The sequence below is a fragment of the Centruroides sculpturatus genome, unplaced genomic scaffold (assembly GCF_000671375.1).
Source record: "Centruroides sculpturatus isolate CEXI.00-Female unplaced genomic scaffold, Cexi_2.0 scaffold463, whole genome shotgun sequence".
Lineage (NCBI taxonomy): Eukaryota > Metazoa > Arthropoda > Arachnida > Scorpiones > Buthidae > Centruroides > Centruroides sculpturatus.
Genome location: NW_019384841.1, coordinates 415,219 through 429,158, shown reverse-complemented (window position 1 = coordinate 429,158; position 13,940 = coordinate 415,219). Strand labels below are relative to the sequence as shown.

At 23.4% G+C, this 13,940-nt stretch overlaps 1 protein-coding gene across 2 annotated transcripts in view; it reads right to left on the bottom strand.

The window, feature by feature from the left end:
• The window catches only part of LOC111630303 (glutamate receptor ionotropic, kainate 2-like), a 48,864-nt gene extending 37,103 nt beyond the window's left edge, over positions 1-11,761 (bottom strand). For both annotated transcript variants that reach the window (XM_023374389.1, XM_023374390.1), the window contains exons 1-2: positions 11,746-11,761; positions 7,964-8,035 (exon numbers count right to left, since the gene is read on the bottom strand). The gene's annotated coding sequence lies outside the window, so the exon portion shown is untranslated. The remainder of the gene's footprint in view (positions 1-7,963; positions 8,036-11,745) is intronic.
• Positions 11,762-13,940: the final 2,179 nt, after the last annotated feature.

Sequence of the window (13,940 nt, the reverse complement as noted above, 5' to 3'; positions counted from 1 at the left end):
TTTTTTTTAAAAATTACGAAAAATTTTGAATATTAAAACAAAATAGACAAATCATAAATATAATTTCTTTTTTTAGAATTGAATTAGAGAGATTAAAAAATGAATTATGGAATATAAAGTTGAAGGTAATACATATTTATAACATATTAGTTAATGATATAATAAGAATAATTAATTATAAAATTAATCCTTCTCTTCTTTATTGTTATTAATCTTAATTTAAATGGAATCACTGCAGCGGATACGTTTCTCTGTTCTGATTTGTTCATTACCATGACATCGTTCAATCTTAACTCCTTCGTGTCCTATGATACATAATCTCCCCACTTTCTCTGCCTCTCTTTCCTAATACAGTATTAATAATTGCAACATTCCCCTCCTTCCACGTAATTCCACTGCTTCTCATGACATGGTCATACAAACTTACTCTTGACTCTCTAATCTTCATTGACAATCCTGCTTGCATAACGTCTCCAATCTTTTCCCTTCTATCAATGCCACATACCAGTTCTAGCATTCTCATCTCGGTTACATTAAGTTTATCTTTCCATCTTTTGATAAGAGGACATGTCTCTGTACTGTAAATAAGGACAAACTAACTAAAATTCTATACAGTACTCTTCTCAGCTTTATACGAAACTTCCGATCATACTTGATATCTTCTGTCATTTAGACTAACCCTCCTGAATCTTATTTTAATACCCTTTTTTCCAATTTCTAATTAATTATTAATTGAATTAAAATACTAAACTTTATTTTATTTTATTGTATTTTCATGAATTATTTTAAAAATAAATATTTAAAACAGCCTACAAAAAAAATAAATCTTTTCTTTTGATTTTTTCCCTCCCCCATTTTATTGTTGTTTTAATTTTAAAATATTTTAATATTAAGAAAAAAAAATATCGAATAAATAAGCAATTTATAAGATATTTTTAATTTATTTAAATGTCAATTTTAATTTAATTGTCACAATTAATAACGACAGTATATAAATATATTTATCACTGTTTTTTTTCAGATAATGTTTTAGTTATTTATAATTTAAAAAAAATTAATCTACTTTAAAAAATTACTTTATTGCATTAAATTACATACTACTTTTATTATCTTAAATTTTTATTTATCTGATATTAATGAATAATTGATGATAAAGATTTTTCTTATTTAATTCCTTTATAAATAGAGATTTAATTTATATAATTTAACTTTAATTTTTCATAAAAAAAATAAAAATAAGATTTCAGATATTTTTTGCAGTAAAAAATTAAGTAAGTGCATTATTAAATTTACAAGAATATATCAAAAAAGACAATTTTGATGTAAAGATATTAAAAGCATTTCCATTTTTCTTATTTTGATTAAAAAGAAATAAAAATTCCAGCAATATGATAAAGCTCTTTACTGAAGATTCAAAAGGAAACTTCATTTAGTTTAAAAAAAAAAATAGTTATATTATTATGAAAATTTTTAAAAGAAAATTAAATTTAAAAAAGTCTGCAATAAATTTTTCTTTCATAAAATTGTAATAAAAGTTAAGAATTTAATTAAAAGTTATAAATATTGTCAATATAAATTCAAATATTGTGATTATTTAAACTTCTAGGAATATGATTTACACAAACTTTATAAACTTAATATTGTAAAATGATTTAAAAATATGATAAAAAAATAAACAAATAGAGAAAAATAGAATACAAAAAAGTTCAAATACTCGAAATTTTTTAAATTATAAAATAATAATTTCACAGATAATGTCGTGAGGGACATAAGATTATAGGTCTGAATGAACTGCTATGAATAAATTTCAATATTTATTAAATGTTTATTTACTTGCTTTATATCTCAGAGGTACCTTGATTAGATAAATTCATTTTAAACAAAATATGTTAATATATCAATAACTAAAAATATCGAAATTTTAATTAATTTTATGTGCATGAGACAGTAAATTAAATATCAGTATAAAATAATTCAACATAATATTAGAGAAACAATAATTCCAGGAATCATTAAGAAATACTTTTAGATTTTCCACCCCTTTTGAATGTGATTACAATATAATGTTTAAAGAATGCCTTCTAAATACAGGATTGCACACAATAGGAGGCTCTTGTCATTCGCCAAATGTGCTGCTCATCTATCTAGAGAAAAAGGTTAAGCGGGTTAGGATAATTTCCTGTTACCTTTCATGCTTCGTCAGAGTCTAGTTTAGTCACTTTCAGAGTTCCTGTGAAAGCTCCAGAGCATCCCATACTCTAAATAATGAGGAAGAGGTTTCACTATTTAGAAATATGAGATTAGACTTAGAGAGAGTAAGAGGATGTGCTTAAATCAAATTGTAGTGTAGTGTAAATATTTTAAGCTCAATATCAAAATCATTTTAAAAAGAAAAATTAATCTAAAATCCTAAATAATTTTCCAAACTGATTAAATATAATTTCATCAACTTGAAAAAAAATTTCACACGAATATTTTCAAATACTAAAATAGTTGAGAAAATTAAAGTATAAAAAAAAGGTAATTATTTGATAAAATATTTATTTATATTATATGTCAAAGTAGAAAATAGAAATTAATATTATGTATAAAATACAAGAAGAAATAAAATAAAATAGAAGAATTTTTATAAATAAAAATATTATCTATTGGAATACGAGAAGGAAGGAATATGATAATCGTATAAAAATTATTGTCTATTTTTAGACCAAAAATTTTACTTATATTTTACTTAGATATAAGATTGATTGATAAGTTATATATTTTATATTTCTTAATAAAAATACGAGCAAATTGATCTTTGAAATGGCATATAATCTTGACCATAAAATGGCAAAAAACGATCTTTAAAATATAAAGTAGATTTTTACCTAAAAAATGAGCAAAATATTTTATCAATCAACTTATCACATGGCTAAAATATTCAGTTAAAGTGAATTTATTCCATATCATCAGTTTATATTCTTCCATTTTTTATGCCTCTTTGAAAAAATTTCTGTCTCAAATTTTTTGAAGCAAAAATTCCTAAAAATTGCATGAAAGCGATTTCCATCTGTACAATGATTTATTCAAAGAGCAAGATAAAAAAAAATTTAGTATACTGAAGAAAAATGTTAATTAAATTCATAGCGTAGTTGAATTATATTGATTGATTTGTTAACGCGAAGTTCCAACCTATATAATCTGTATACTCGGCTATAATTTCACCATTACGAACAAGAGTGGTCCTATATGTATAATCAAACAACATAGGCGAAAGATGAAGAGTTCTATTTAGAGTTCTAAACTGATCTTATCCGAATATTTTATAATTGTAATTTTTACATCTTACTGCATTGGCATTTAGCTTGATATTATAACAGAACTTTCAGTAATTGTAAATAAACAGAACAAAGTTCAAAATTTACATAAAGTAATATTGTAGAATAAAGTAAATCTCTGCTTTTCAGAATTATAAGAAATTATAGAAGTGATAAAAATAATTAAGAAACAGTATTTTACATTATGAAGATTTATCAAACTTTTAAGTCATATTTCAAATTAAATTTTCGAAGAAAAGTGAATAACAACACAGAGAATTTGACAATAATTTAAAAGTTTAATTATTAATTTTTCAAAATAAATATAGAATAAGTTGTTCTAATTATAAATTATTATAATTAAACTCTATAAAGGTTGGAGGATGTTAATATTAGTTCATCATAACTAATTAAATGTAATTAATACGGTCAACCCCCACTATAACACTGTTGATTATTCCGTTTTATATGAATTCCATGTTGTACGAGTCACTTAGATTTTACAAATACGTACGCCGGGCTGTAAACGGCTCACGTATTTGTAAAATCTAAATGACTCGTACAACATGGAATTCATATAAAACGGAATAATCAACAGTGTTACAGGGGGGTCGACCGTACTATAAAAGTTCGTACATATTCGAATTACACGCCATAAGAGTGGCTTTAATTCAAAATTTTTGATGAATTTATATTTAATATAAACAAGAAGTATTATTTTGAGTATAATTAATTTTCTAACATTAATATTTAATATATAAAAATATTTATTTACGAAAGGATAGTAATAATTTATAATAAAATAAATATTGAGTTAAAATTTTGTGTATACATATACAAAAACTTCTACTTTTCTAAGTCTAGATTTAAATATAAAATATGTATTTAAGTAACTAAGTAATTAATTTTATATTAGTATAGAACATAGAAAATTAACTGATGATTGAAGATAACAGAGAATATCCTCAATTATATTTACTCACTGTAATGGGTTCAGAAGACAAATTATGGAGGACAGATGTCGTCTGGGTTATTTCTAGTTGAACAATCTTATTGATTTACTTAAGTTATCTCGTCTAACAAGAAGCTTTTCTAATACATTCTGACATTATTACACTGAATATCATATTACATGCTGACAAGAAACGTAAAATAATTAGTAATGTGTTTAATAGCATTGACCAGTTAAAACCAATTGTAGTGTCTTTAAACACATTATAAGTTATTTAATTGACATAGTCTTATCAAATTAAATCCACCAAAAATTTTTAAATGTTATCAGCTAATATTTAATCATATATTAATGTATAAAAAAAATCACGAATCAAGGATCAACATTTTCAGGGATCAACTTTGCAAAATTAAATTCTTAATGTCTACAAACATGTATCATATTCTTAAACATCAGATTCATGTTTAAAATTTAATATTTGAAATGATTTAATATTAGTAAATATACAATTAGCAAATTTTCTCATAACTTTATATAAAATTACATTCATTCAATTGAGTCTTTTCTTATTTGTATCTTGGAATTAACATTTAATAATTTAATAAATAAAATTACTACATTTTAAAAGTTAAATACAGAACAGAAATTATTATTTTTCCCTTAACATTATTCTATTATTACTATAAAAATAAATAAAAGCTATTTAATAGCAAAAATTTGAGTTATTGATATGATTAAACCTGATACTTACTTGTTAGTATTGGATAATAGATATTATATTAATATAATAAATATTTATTTTAATAATTAAAATGAAAGTAAAATCCAATGTTGAATAATTAAATGCATTATTAAATTACTTAAAATAATTGAAGATAATTATCAATCAATCTATTCTTTATTGATATAGGAAATTTTTCACCTATATAAGAGAGTTTAAGTAAAATGTAATGGTAGTCTTAGAGAGACTTCTTATAGGGGTAAAATTTGAAAATTTTGAAGATTGATAGATTTCCACTGTCTGTTGTCTATCCTTCCTTATTCCCGAGAATGGTGTTAGATATATGAAGGTCAAGACAGGATGTGGAAAACTTAGGGATAGGAGACCTTAACTTAATATGGAAACTTTCAACCTAAACCAGTAGTCATGTGATTTCAATTCAAACATTACCCCACAAAACACAATACTAATTTGAGATGGAGAACATATATTTTAAATTAAATATAAAATTAAGAATATGATTAAAAATTGCAGTTCGATATTGTGACGACGTCACAATAAATAATGACTGGAAGTAGTAAAAGAACACACACAAATCCAAAAACATTTTTTCTTAAATCTTGAAATATTTATAAGATAAAAGAATGTGCAATATATATATATATATAGGTCAAGAGCGAATTAGTGTCTCGATTTTTGCTATTTAATATCTTTTAAATTCTATATATATATATTTAAATTTTAATTTGTATTATGAAACTATATTTTTAATACTTTAGACCAAAATTGAATGTCTGCTATAATAAGATAAATTCTTTATTTCCAACCCTTAGTAAAGAATATCAAGAACCGAGTACGATATGTATCGAATTGAATTTAAAAATATAGTTTCATAATACAAATTAAAATAAAAACATAGAATTTAAAGAACAATGAATAGCAAGAATAGAAGATCGAGACACTAATTCGCTCTTGACCTTTTGTATACTGTTTTGCATTCACCACAAGCTTATATGCGGCCTATACAGAGTAATAAGATTTATGTAGGATAACAGATAAACAGGATTAAATCGGGCAATGTTACACTACCACAAAACCACTTTTAAAAATAGGATTTGAATCGTCTCAACTTTATTTAAAAATTTTGTAGGGCAAATTGGTGCAGAATAAAAACAACTGTTTAAACATAGAAAAGAAAAAAAACAGTTATATTTAGGTTATATTTCTTATTTTTAGAAGCGATTGTTATTCATCTAATTGGAATGAAAAATTATTTGAATAAAGGTTAAATGATAAAGTATTATGAAATATATTTCTAATTCCCATCTACAGTACTTATATTGGTCAGCAATTTCAATTTGGTCCTCCCCAAAAATCGAATTTCTTAAATGATCACTACATCGAAATACTAGTCTTTGATTTGTTAACATTAATCCTCAATCAATTTTATAAGTAAAAGTGATAAAATAATTTTCGTTTGCAAGTTGATTTGTATTTTAGACAAAACAATATCATCTGCCTATATTGAATGAGGTAATTTGTATGTAGCAATTTAAATATTATACGAAGAAGAGTATGAAAGATAGATTGACTATTCGTGATCAAGTATAACGGATAACTTAAAACTCAAAAATAGGGGATAAATTTCTATGAAAGGTTGAATTTAATGAGTTTAATAACTAGTTAATGAATCAAATATTTTCAAAAGATCTATAAAAGAAGACTGAAAGTCGATATTTGATTCAAAAAAGTAAATTGGATCATGATAATGTAAATCATTATAAACATAAACTATTGATATTGTAAACTCTTTCTGTAATTCAAAGTTAATTATTTAATATATCTATATAAATAGCCAAAATATAACAAATAAAACAAATGTTTTTTTCTATGTTTTTGGCATTTTCGGGGGGGGGGACTGACATGTGTTAAACTAAAGGTTATTACACTTTAAATATTGCGTTTCTATGTTATTTTCTTTTACTAAAATTTATTTTTTTAATATTTAATTTTAAAAAATGGAAAATGATGCGCGACGTTGTGTAAACTAATAACGAAAATGAAAAGATATTACTTTTAATTTTGCTAGCTTTCCAGCCAACAAAAATTTAATTAAAAAGTGAATATATTGTTTCTTCTTTAAAAAAATCGTTCACTTATATCTACTGTTTTTTTTTAATTCTTAACAATTTCCTACATATAAAAAGGTCACATTTGATCGAAATTAATTAATAATAAACCAAAAAACTATTTAATACTTAATTTTAAACTTTGGTTATTCAGAAAGTTCGTATTATTATTATTATTATTATTATATGAAAATTAACATTATTAAGTAACGAAACTAATTAATGTTACTTCAAAATTTAGAATTATAAGATAACTTTACGAATTATCGATTTCTACAAATAAAATTAAATGAACGTAGATTATTTATAAACAATTATTAAATTATTTTAATAACAACTTTTATGAATTGTTTGAGTTTAAACTTAAATTCGTGAACCATTTTTTCCCTTATTTTTTTAAGTAATAAAAAATGTAAAATAAGTTTTTTAAAAAAATTTTTTGAAAGAAAAAGAAGAAAAAATATCCTTTTTTTTTCTTTAATATGGAAAAAGAATTCATATTCTGAATGGGTTGAAATATTTTATCATCTGTACTTCAATCCTAAGGGATAATGTTTCGTATCTTTTCATATGAAAAGAAGTAACTTTTTCTCTATTTACGAAAAAAAAATTTTTCATTTTTAATATATTTAAGTAAACTTTAAATAAAAATAAAATAACACTTTTTATATAATCGATTTTTTTTATTTTTAAATGAATTTTTTTCCCTGTATTCAATTTATACTTATTTTAAAAATTCGAAGATAAGCAGCGTCAACAGGAGAAAACCTTTATTTTATTTGTAATTATATTTCAGTATATAAATCTTTAACCTATAGGAACTAAAGTAATTGGAGTACCAGTTAAAAGCTTTAGTAATTACCTCTCATGAACATTCTTGGAAATTATCTGCTGAGAACCATTAATTTTCTTTTTTCTTCCTTTTTCCTTCCCTCTAAAAGAAGTGGAAATCTATGATCACGACTCATTTTTTTAATTATTATTATTATTTTGAGTTAAATAAAAAGCTTTAAAAATAAATTTTATATCGTTCTCCATACAAGATTATTGACTAAAATATTTTCCATTTTATAGTATTTTAATAAATAATTCTTTAAAATTGGAAGAAGATATTCATTATGTAAAATTGGATATAAAATTAATAATTTATGAAATATACAGTGAAATTAAAATTTAAATATTATAATATATTTCTTTTATGAATGTGAGCTGTCAAAGTGTTGTAATTAAACAAATTTCAATAAAAATAAAGTGTCATAAATTGCTATAAAGTAAAGCTTAGAATCAATCGTAAATGTCAAAGTGCAGAAATCAAATGAACATCTGCTCTGCTCTCAGAAATTAATTACCTTTTGCAAGTATGTCGATCAGAAAATTAATTAGCGGTCGTTCTATAACATCAAAATATCACTTATGACATAGATAGGACGTGTAATATTTTATTTCTTACAAAACATACCAAAAATTAATACTCTTAATTCGATAATGGCTTAATAACGTTTTAAATTCGTGTAGCTTTTAAAAGCATTTAATCGATATTTTCAATTGTTAAAAATGTAAAAATAATATTCTGTATTTATTATCAACCAGAGATAAAATATTTAAGCTAAAAATTAACTTTATAATTTATTTTCTTTCATTTAAGATACTTCTTTTTTATATCTTAAATTGAATTTTATAATTTCAGGATTCTGTAACGTTAAAAATATAAATAAAAAAATTTATTTAAAAATCTATACTTTGAACGATTAAGAATAATCCTACAGCAGAGATGGATACAATTATAATATAGTAATTTACTTAAACATTAAATAATATAACATAAATTAGATATAATGCAAATCGATTTACACAATATAGCATTGAAAGATTCTAATTTGTAGCCTTNATAGCAAGAATAGAAGATCGAGACACTAATTCGCTCTTGACCTTTTGTATACTGTTTTGCATTCACCACAAACTTATATGCGGCCTATACAGAGTAATAAGATTTATGTAGGATAACAGATAAATACAGGATTAAATCGGGCAATGTTACACTACCACAAAACCACTTTTAAAAATAGGATTTGAATCGTCTCAACTTTATTTAAAAATTTTGTAGGGCAAATTGGTGCAGAATAAAAACAACTGTTTAAACATAGAAAAGAAAAAAAACAGTTATATTTAGGTTATATTTCTTATTTTTAGAAGCGATTGTTATTCATCTAATTGGAATGAAAAATTATTTGAATAAAGGTTAAATGATAAAGTATTATGAAATATATTTCTAATTCCCATCTACAGTACTTATATTGGTCAGCAATTTCAATTTGGTCCTCCCCAAAAATCGAATTTCTTAAATGATCACTACATCGAAATACTAGTCTTTGATTTGTTAACATTAATCCTCAATCAATTTTATAAGTAAAAGTGATAAAATAATTTTCGTTTGCAAGTTGATTTGTATTTTAGACAAAACAATATCATCTGCCTATATTGAATGAGGTAATTTGTATGTAGCAATTTAAATATTATACGAAGAAGAGTATGAAAGATAGATTGACTATTCGTGATCAAGTATAACGGATAACTTAAAACTCAAAAATAGGGGATAAATTTCTATGAAAGGTTGAATTTAATGAGTTTAATAACTAGTTAATGAATCAAATATTTTCAAAAGATCTATAAAAGAAGACTGAAAGTCGATATTTGATTCAAAAAAGTAAATTGGATCATGATAATGTAAATCATTATAAACATAAACTATTGATATTGTAAACTCTTTCTGTAATTCAAAGTTAATTATTTAATATATCTATATAAATAGCCAAAATATAACAAATAAAACAAATGTTTTTTTCTATGTTTTTGGCATTTTCGGGGGGGGGGACTGACATGTGTTAAACTAAAGGTTATTACACTTTAAATATTGCGTTTCTATGTTATTTTCTTTTACTAAAATTTAGTTTTTTAATATTTAATTTTAAAAAATGGAAAATGATGCGCGACGTTGTGTAAACTAATAACGAAAATGAAAAGATATTACTTTTAATTTTGCTAGCTTTCCAGCCAACAAAAATTTAATTAAAAAGTGAATATATTGTTTCTTCTTTAAAAAAATCGTTCACTTATATCTACTGTTTTTTTTTAATTCTTAACAATTTCCTACATATAAAAAGGTCACATTTGATCGAAATTAATTAATAATAAACCAAAAAACTATTTAATACTTAATTTTAAACTTTGGTTATTCAGAAAGTTCGTATTATTATTATTATTATTATATGAAAATTAACATTATTAAGTAACGAAACTAATTAATGTTACTTCAAAATTTAGAATTATAAGATAACTTTACGAATTATCGATTTCTACAAATAAAATTAAATGAACGTAGATTATTTATAAACAATTATTAAATTATTTTAATAACAACTTTTATGAATTGTTTGAGTTTAAACTTAAATTCGTGAACCATTTTTTCCCTTATTTTTTTAAGTAATAAAAAATGTAAAATAAGTTTTTTAAAAAAATTTTTTGAAAGAAAAAGAAGAAAAAATATCCTTTTTTTTTCTTTAATATGGAAAAAGAATTCATATTCTGAATGGGTTGAAATATTTTATCATCTGTACTTCAATCCTAAGGGATAATGTTTCGTATCTTTTCATATGAAAAGAAGTAACTTTTTCTCTATTTACGAAAAAAAAATTTTTCATTTTTAATATATTTAAGTAAACTTTAAATAAAAATAAAATAACACTTTTTATATAATCGATTTTTTTTATTTTTAAATGAATTTTTTTCCCTGTATTCAATTTATACTTATTTTAAAAATTCGAAGATAAGCAGCGTCAACAGGAGAAAACCTTTATTTTATTTGTAATTATATTTCAGTATATAAATCTTTAACCTATAGGAACTAAAGTAATTGGAGTACCAGTTAAAAGCTTTAGTAATTACCTCTCATGAACATTCTTGGAAATTATCTGCTGAGAACCATTAATTTTCTTTTTTCTTCCTTTTTCCTTCCCTCTAAAAGAAGTGCATTATTAAATTACTTAAAATAATTGAAGATAATTATCAATCAATCTATTCTTTATTGATATAGGAAATTTTTCACCTATATAAGAGAGTTTAAGTAAAATGTAATGGTAGTCTTAGAGAGACTTCTTATAGGGGTAAAATTTGAAAATTTTGAAGATTGATAGATTTCCACTGTCTGTTGTCTATCCTTCCTTATTCCCGAGAATGGTGTTAGATATATGAAGGTCAAGACAGGATGTGGAAAACTTAGGGATAGGAGACCTTAACTTAATATGGAAACTTTCAACCTAAACCAGTAGTCATGTGATTTCAATTCAAACATTACCCCACAAAACACAATACTAATTTGAGATGGAGAACATATATTTTAAATTAAATATAAAATTCATAGCTGTATATATTAGGTAAAGGTTATAGAGTTTATATACTGTTTAAGTAATATATTTTGTCTATTAGTAATATGACATGAAATTCTTAAAACACATTTATCATTTTCAGTAAGCAACTAAAATTATCACGCAAATTCCACATTTAAGTACAGGGGAAACTTATTTACATTTAAATACAGCAAGAGATAGTTAATTGCCAAGATAATCAAGATATAGTATTAAGTATTACCTATTAAATATTTATTATTAAGAACGGATATTCTTTACACTCAATGCTAACTTTAATGAGCAATTATAGTTAATTGCTTAAATGATTATTTTATTGGATATCTTTTCAAAATTATTCTATTGAAACTTTATTACAGAATCAAGCCATTGTAATTAAAAGTTTAAACAGAATTGAACTTATCGTGATGATGTATAACAAAATAAATTCTTTATAATATAAATATGAAAAATGAATTAGTTTTATATTAATAAATAAATTAAGTAGATAATTATATCAATAATATNGTTAAAAATTAACTATATTTTATTAAATAATTGATTAATTTATATTGACAATAATTAATCTATACAATATCGTTATCTGTTTTATATTATTTCACAATTGTAACGCAATAATTTTAGTTAAGCAATACTTAAGGAAAATAAAAAAAAGTGTTCGTTTTTAAAAATTTATAATTATTTATTGATTAGAAATTATAAATTTTATAACACTTCTTACTATTTATTGTAATATTTAAAACTGATTATTAAGATACAGCATTTAACTTGACAGGGTATAAGCTCGGATGAAAAACAACGAACTATAAGGTGAAAGGCTCACCTGTGGCCGAGCGGTTTCGTTCCCCGAACACTATGCGATTGTTCCTGCCTCGCCAGGACGGGCTAGACACGTGTTGTTTTTCGGTTTTTCTGCACGTCTGTAATGCCTGAATAAAAGCCAATTATTCTTAGAAAGATTTCCCGAAAGTCATCCTCCCTAGTCAGATCATCCAAGTGTTGCGTTGCCGTAACTAAACAAAAACCAGGTAAAATAATAACAATTGTTAAAATACAGTTTATTATACGAAATTTTCAGGTTATACTTCATAATTCTACCTTGAATTCTTTATGCCTACGTTTAAAACTTTACAATAGTACATTAAGCATTGAACATATTTACTTATATCTTACTAACAATTATTTGTTTACAACACAGCACGAATTTGTATAACTAATTTCCTCTTTTACACATACAGTCGACTCTCCTATAACACTGTGTTGATTATTCCGTTTTATATGAATTCCATGTTGTACGAGTCACTTAGATTTTACAAACACGTGAGCCGTTCACGGCCGGGATACGTATTTGTAAAATGTAAGTGACTCGTACAACATGAAATTCATATAAAATGGAATAATCAACAGTGTTATAGGGGGTCGACTGTATTCGCTAGAAATTATAATCGAAAGTACAGAAATAACTTTTTTATCTCGGTTTCATTTCTAAGAAAATATATTTCTGGGAACATATTTTAAATCAAAATATACAGATTTAATATACAAATCAATACGTGTTTATCAATCCAGATGTGAATTTGTCTTGATAAGACTGGCATCGATCTCTTGGTATGAAAGGGCAGAAAACTTCAAATTCCAGACAAGTATTCAGTATTTGTTATGAATGATTTAACCGAATAAAAGGTATTGTTTAATTAAACATTAATTTTCTCTGCCTTTTATCTTTCTGTGTATTGAATAGAAATATATCGATCTAAATGTTACTTTCATCTAATATCAATAATTTATTCATTATTAATGAATATAAATTTGATAATACTTTCACTCATCTTGTATTTGTTTAATATTTTAACTACACTTGCGATTGTATATCCATTTCGATTACGATATAGTTCAGTAAACTTTTAGATATATTGTATCAATTATTTTTTTAATATAATAAGTCAAATAATTGTAAGCTACACTTCAGAAAAATACTAAAAAGAAAGTATTATCAGGAAAAAATAGTGGGCTACACTTAAATTCGATCAAAAATAAATATTAATCACGCTGATTTTTCTTTGAAAGAAAATTACTCTTATTAAGATATTATACACAATAATTTTAATTGGATTTTATGCAATTAATTTCAAAAATATATTAAAGTAAACCAAGATAAATTTTAATAAAGACCAAAATTAAAAATGAAATAATTATAGTGATGAATTATTCAAACGAATATAATAACATTCTATTAATTTCCGATTACATTCATTTAGCTCTATTAATTTTAAACGTAATTAATTTAATTTAAAAATTATTTAAATTTAAAAATTTTTAATTTATTTACTGATAAATAAAATAATTATTGCCTTTATATTGATTTAACTGTAATTTACAGCATCTTATTATTACATAATTACTTCAAATATTTTTACT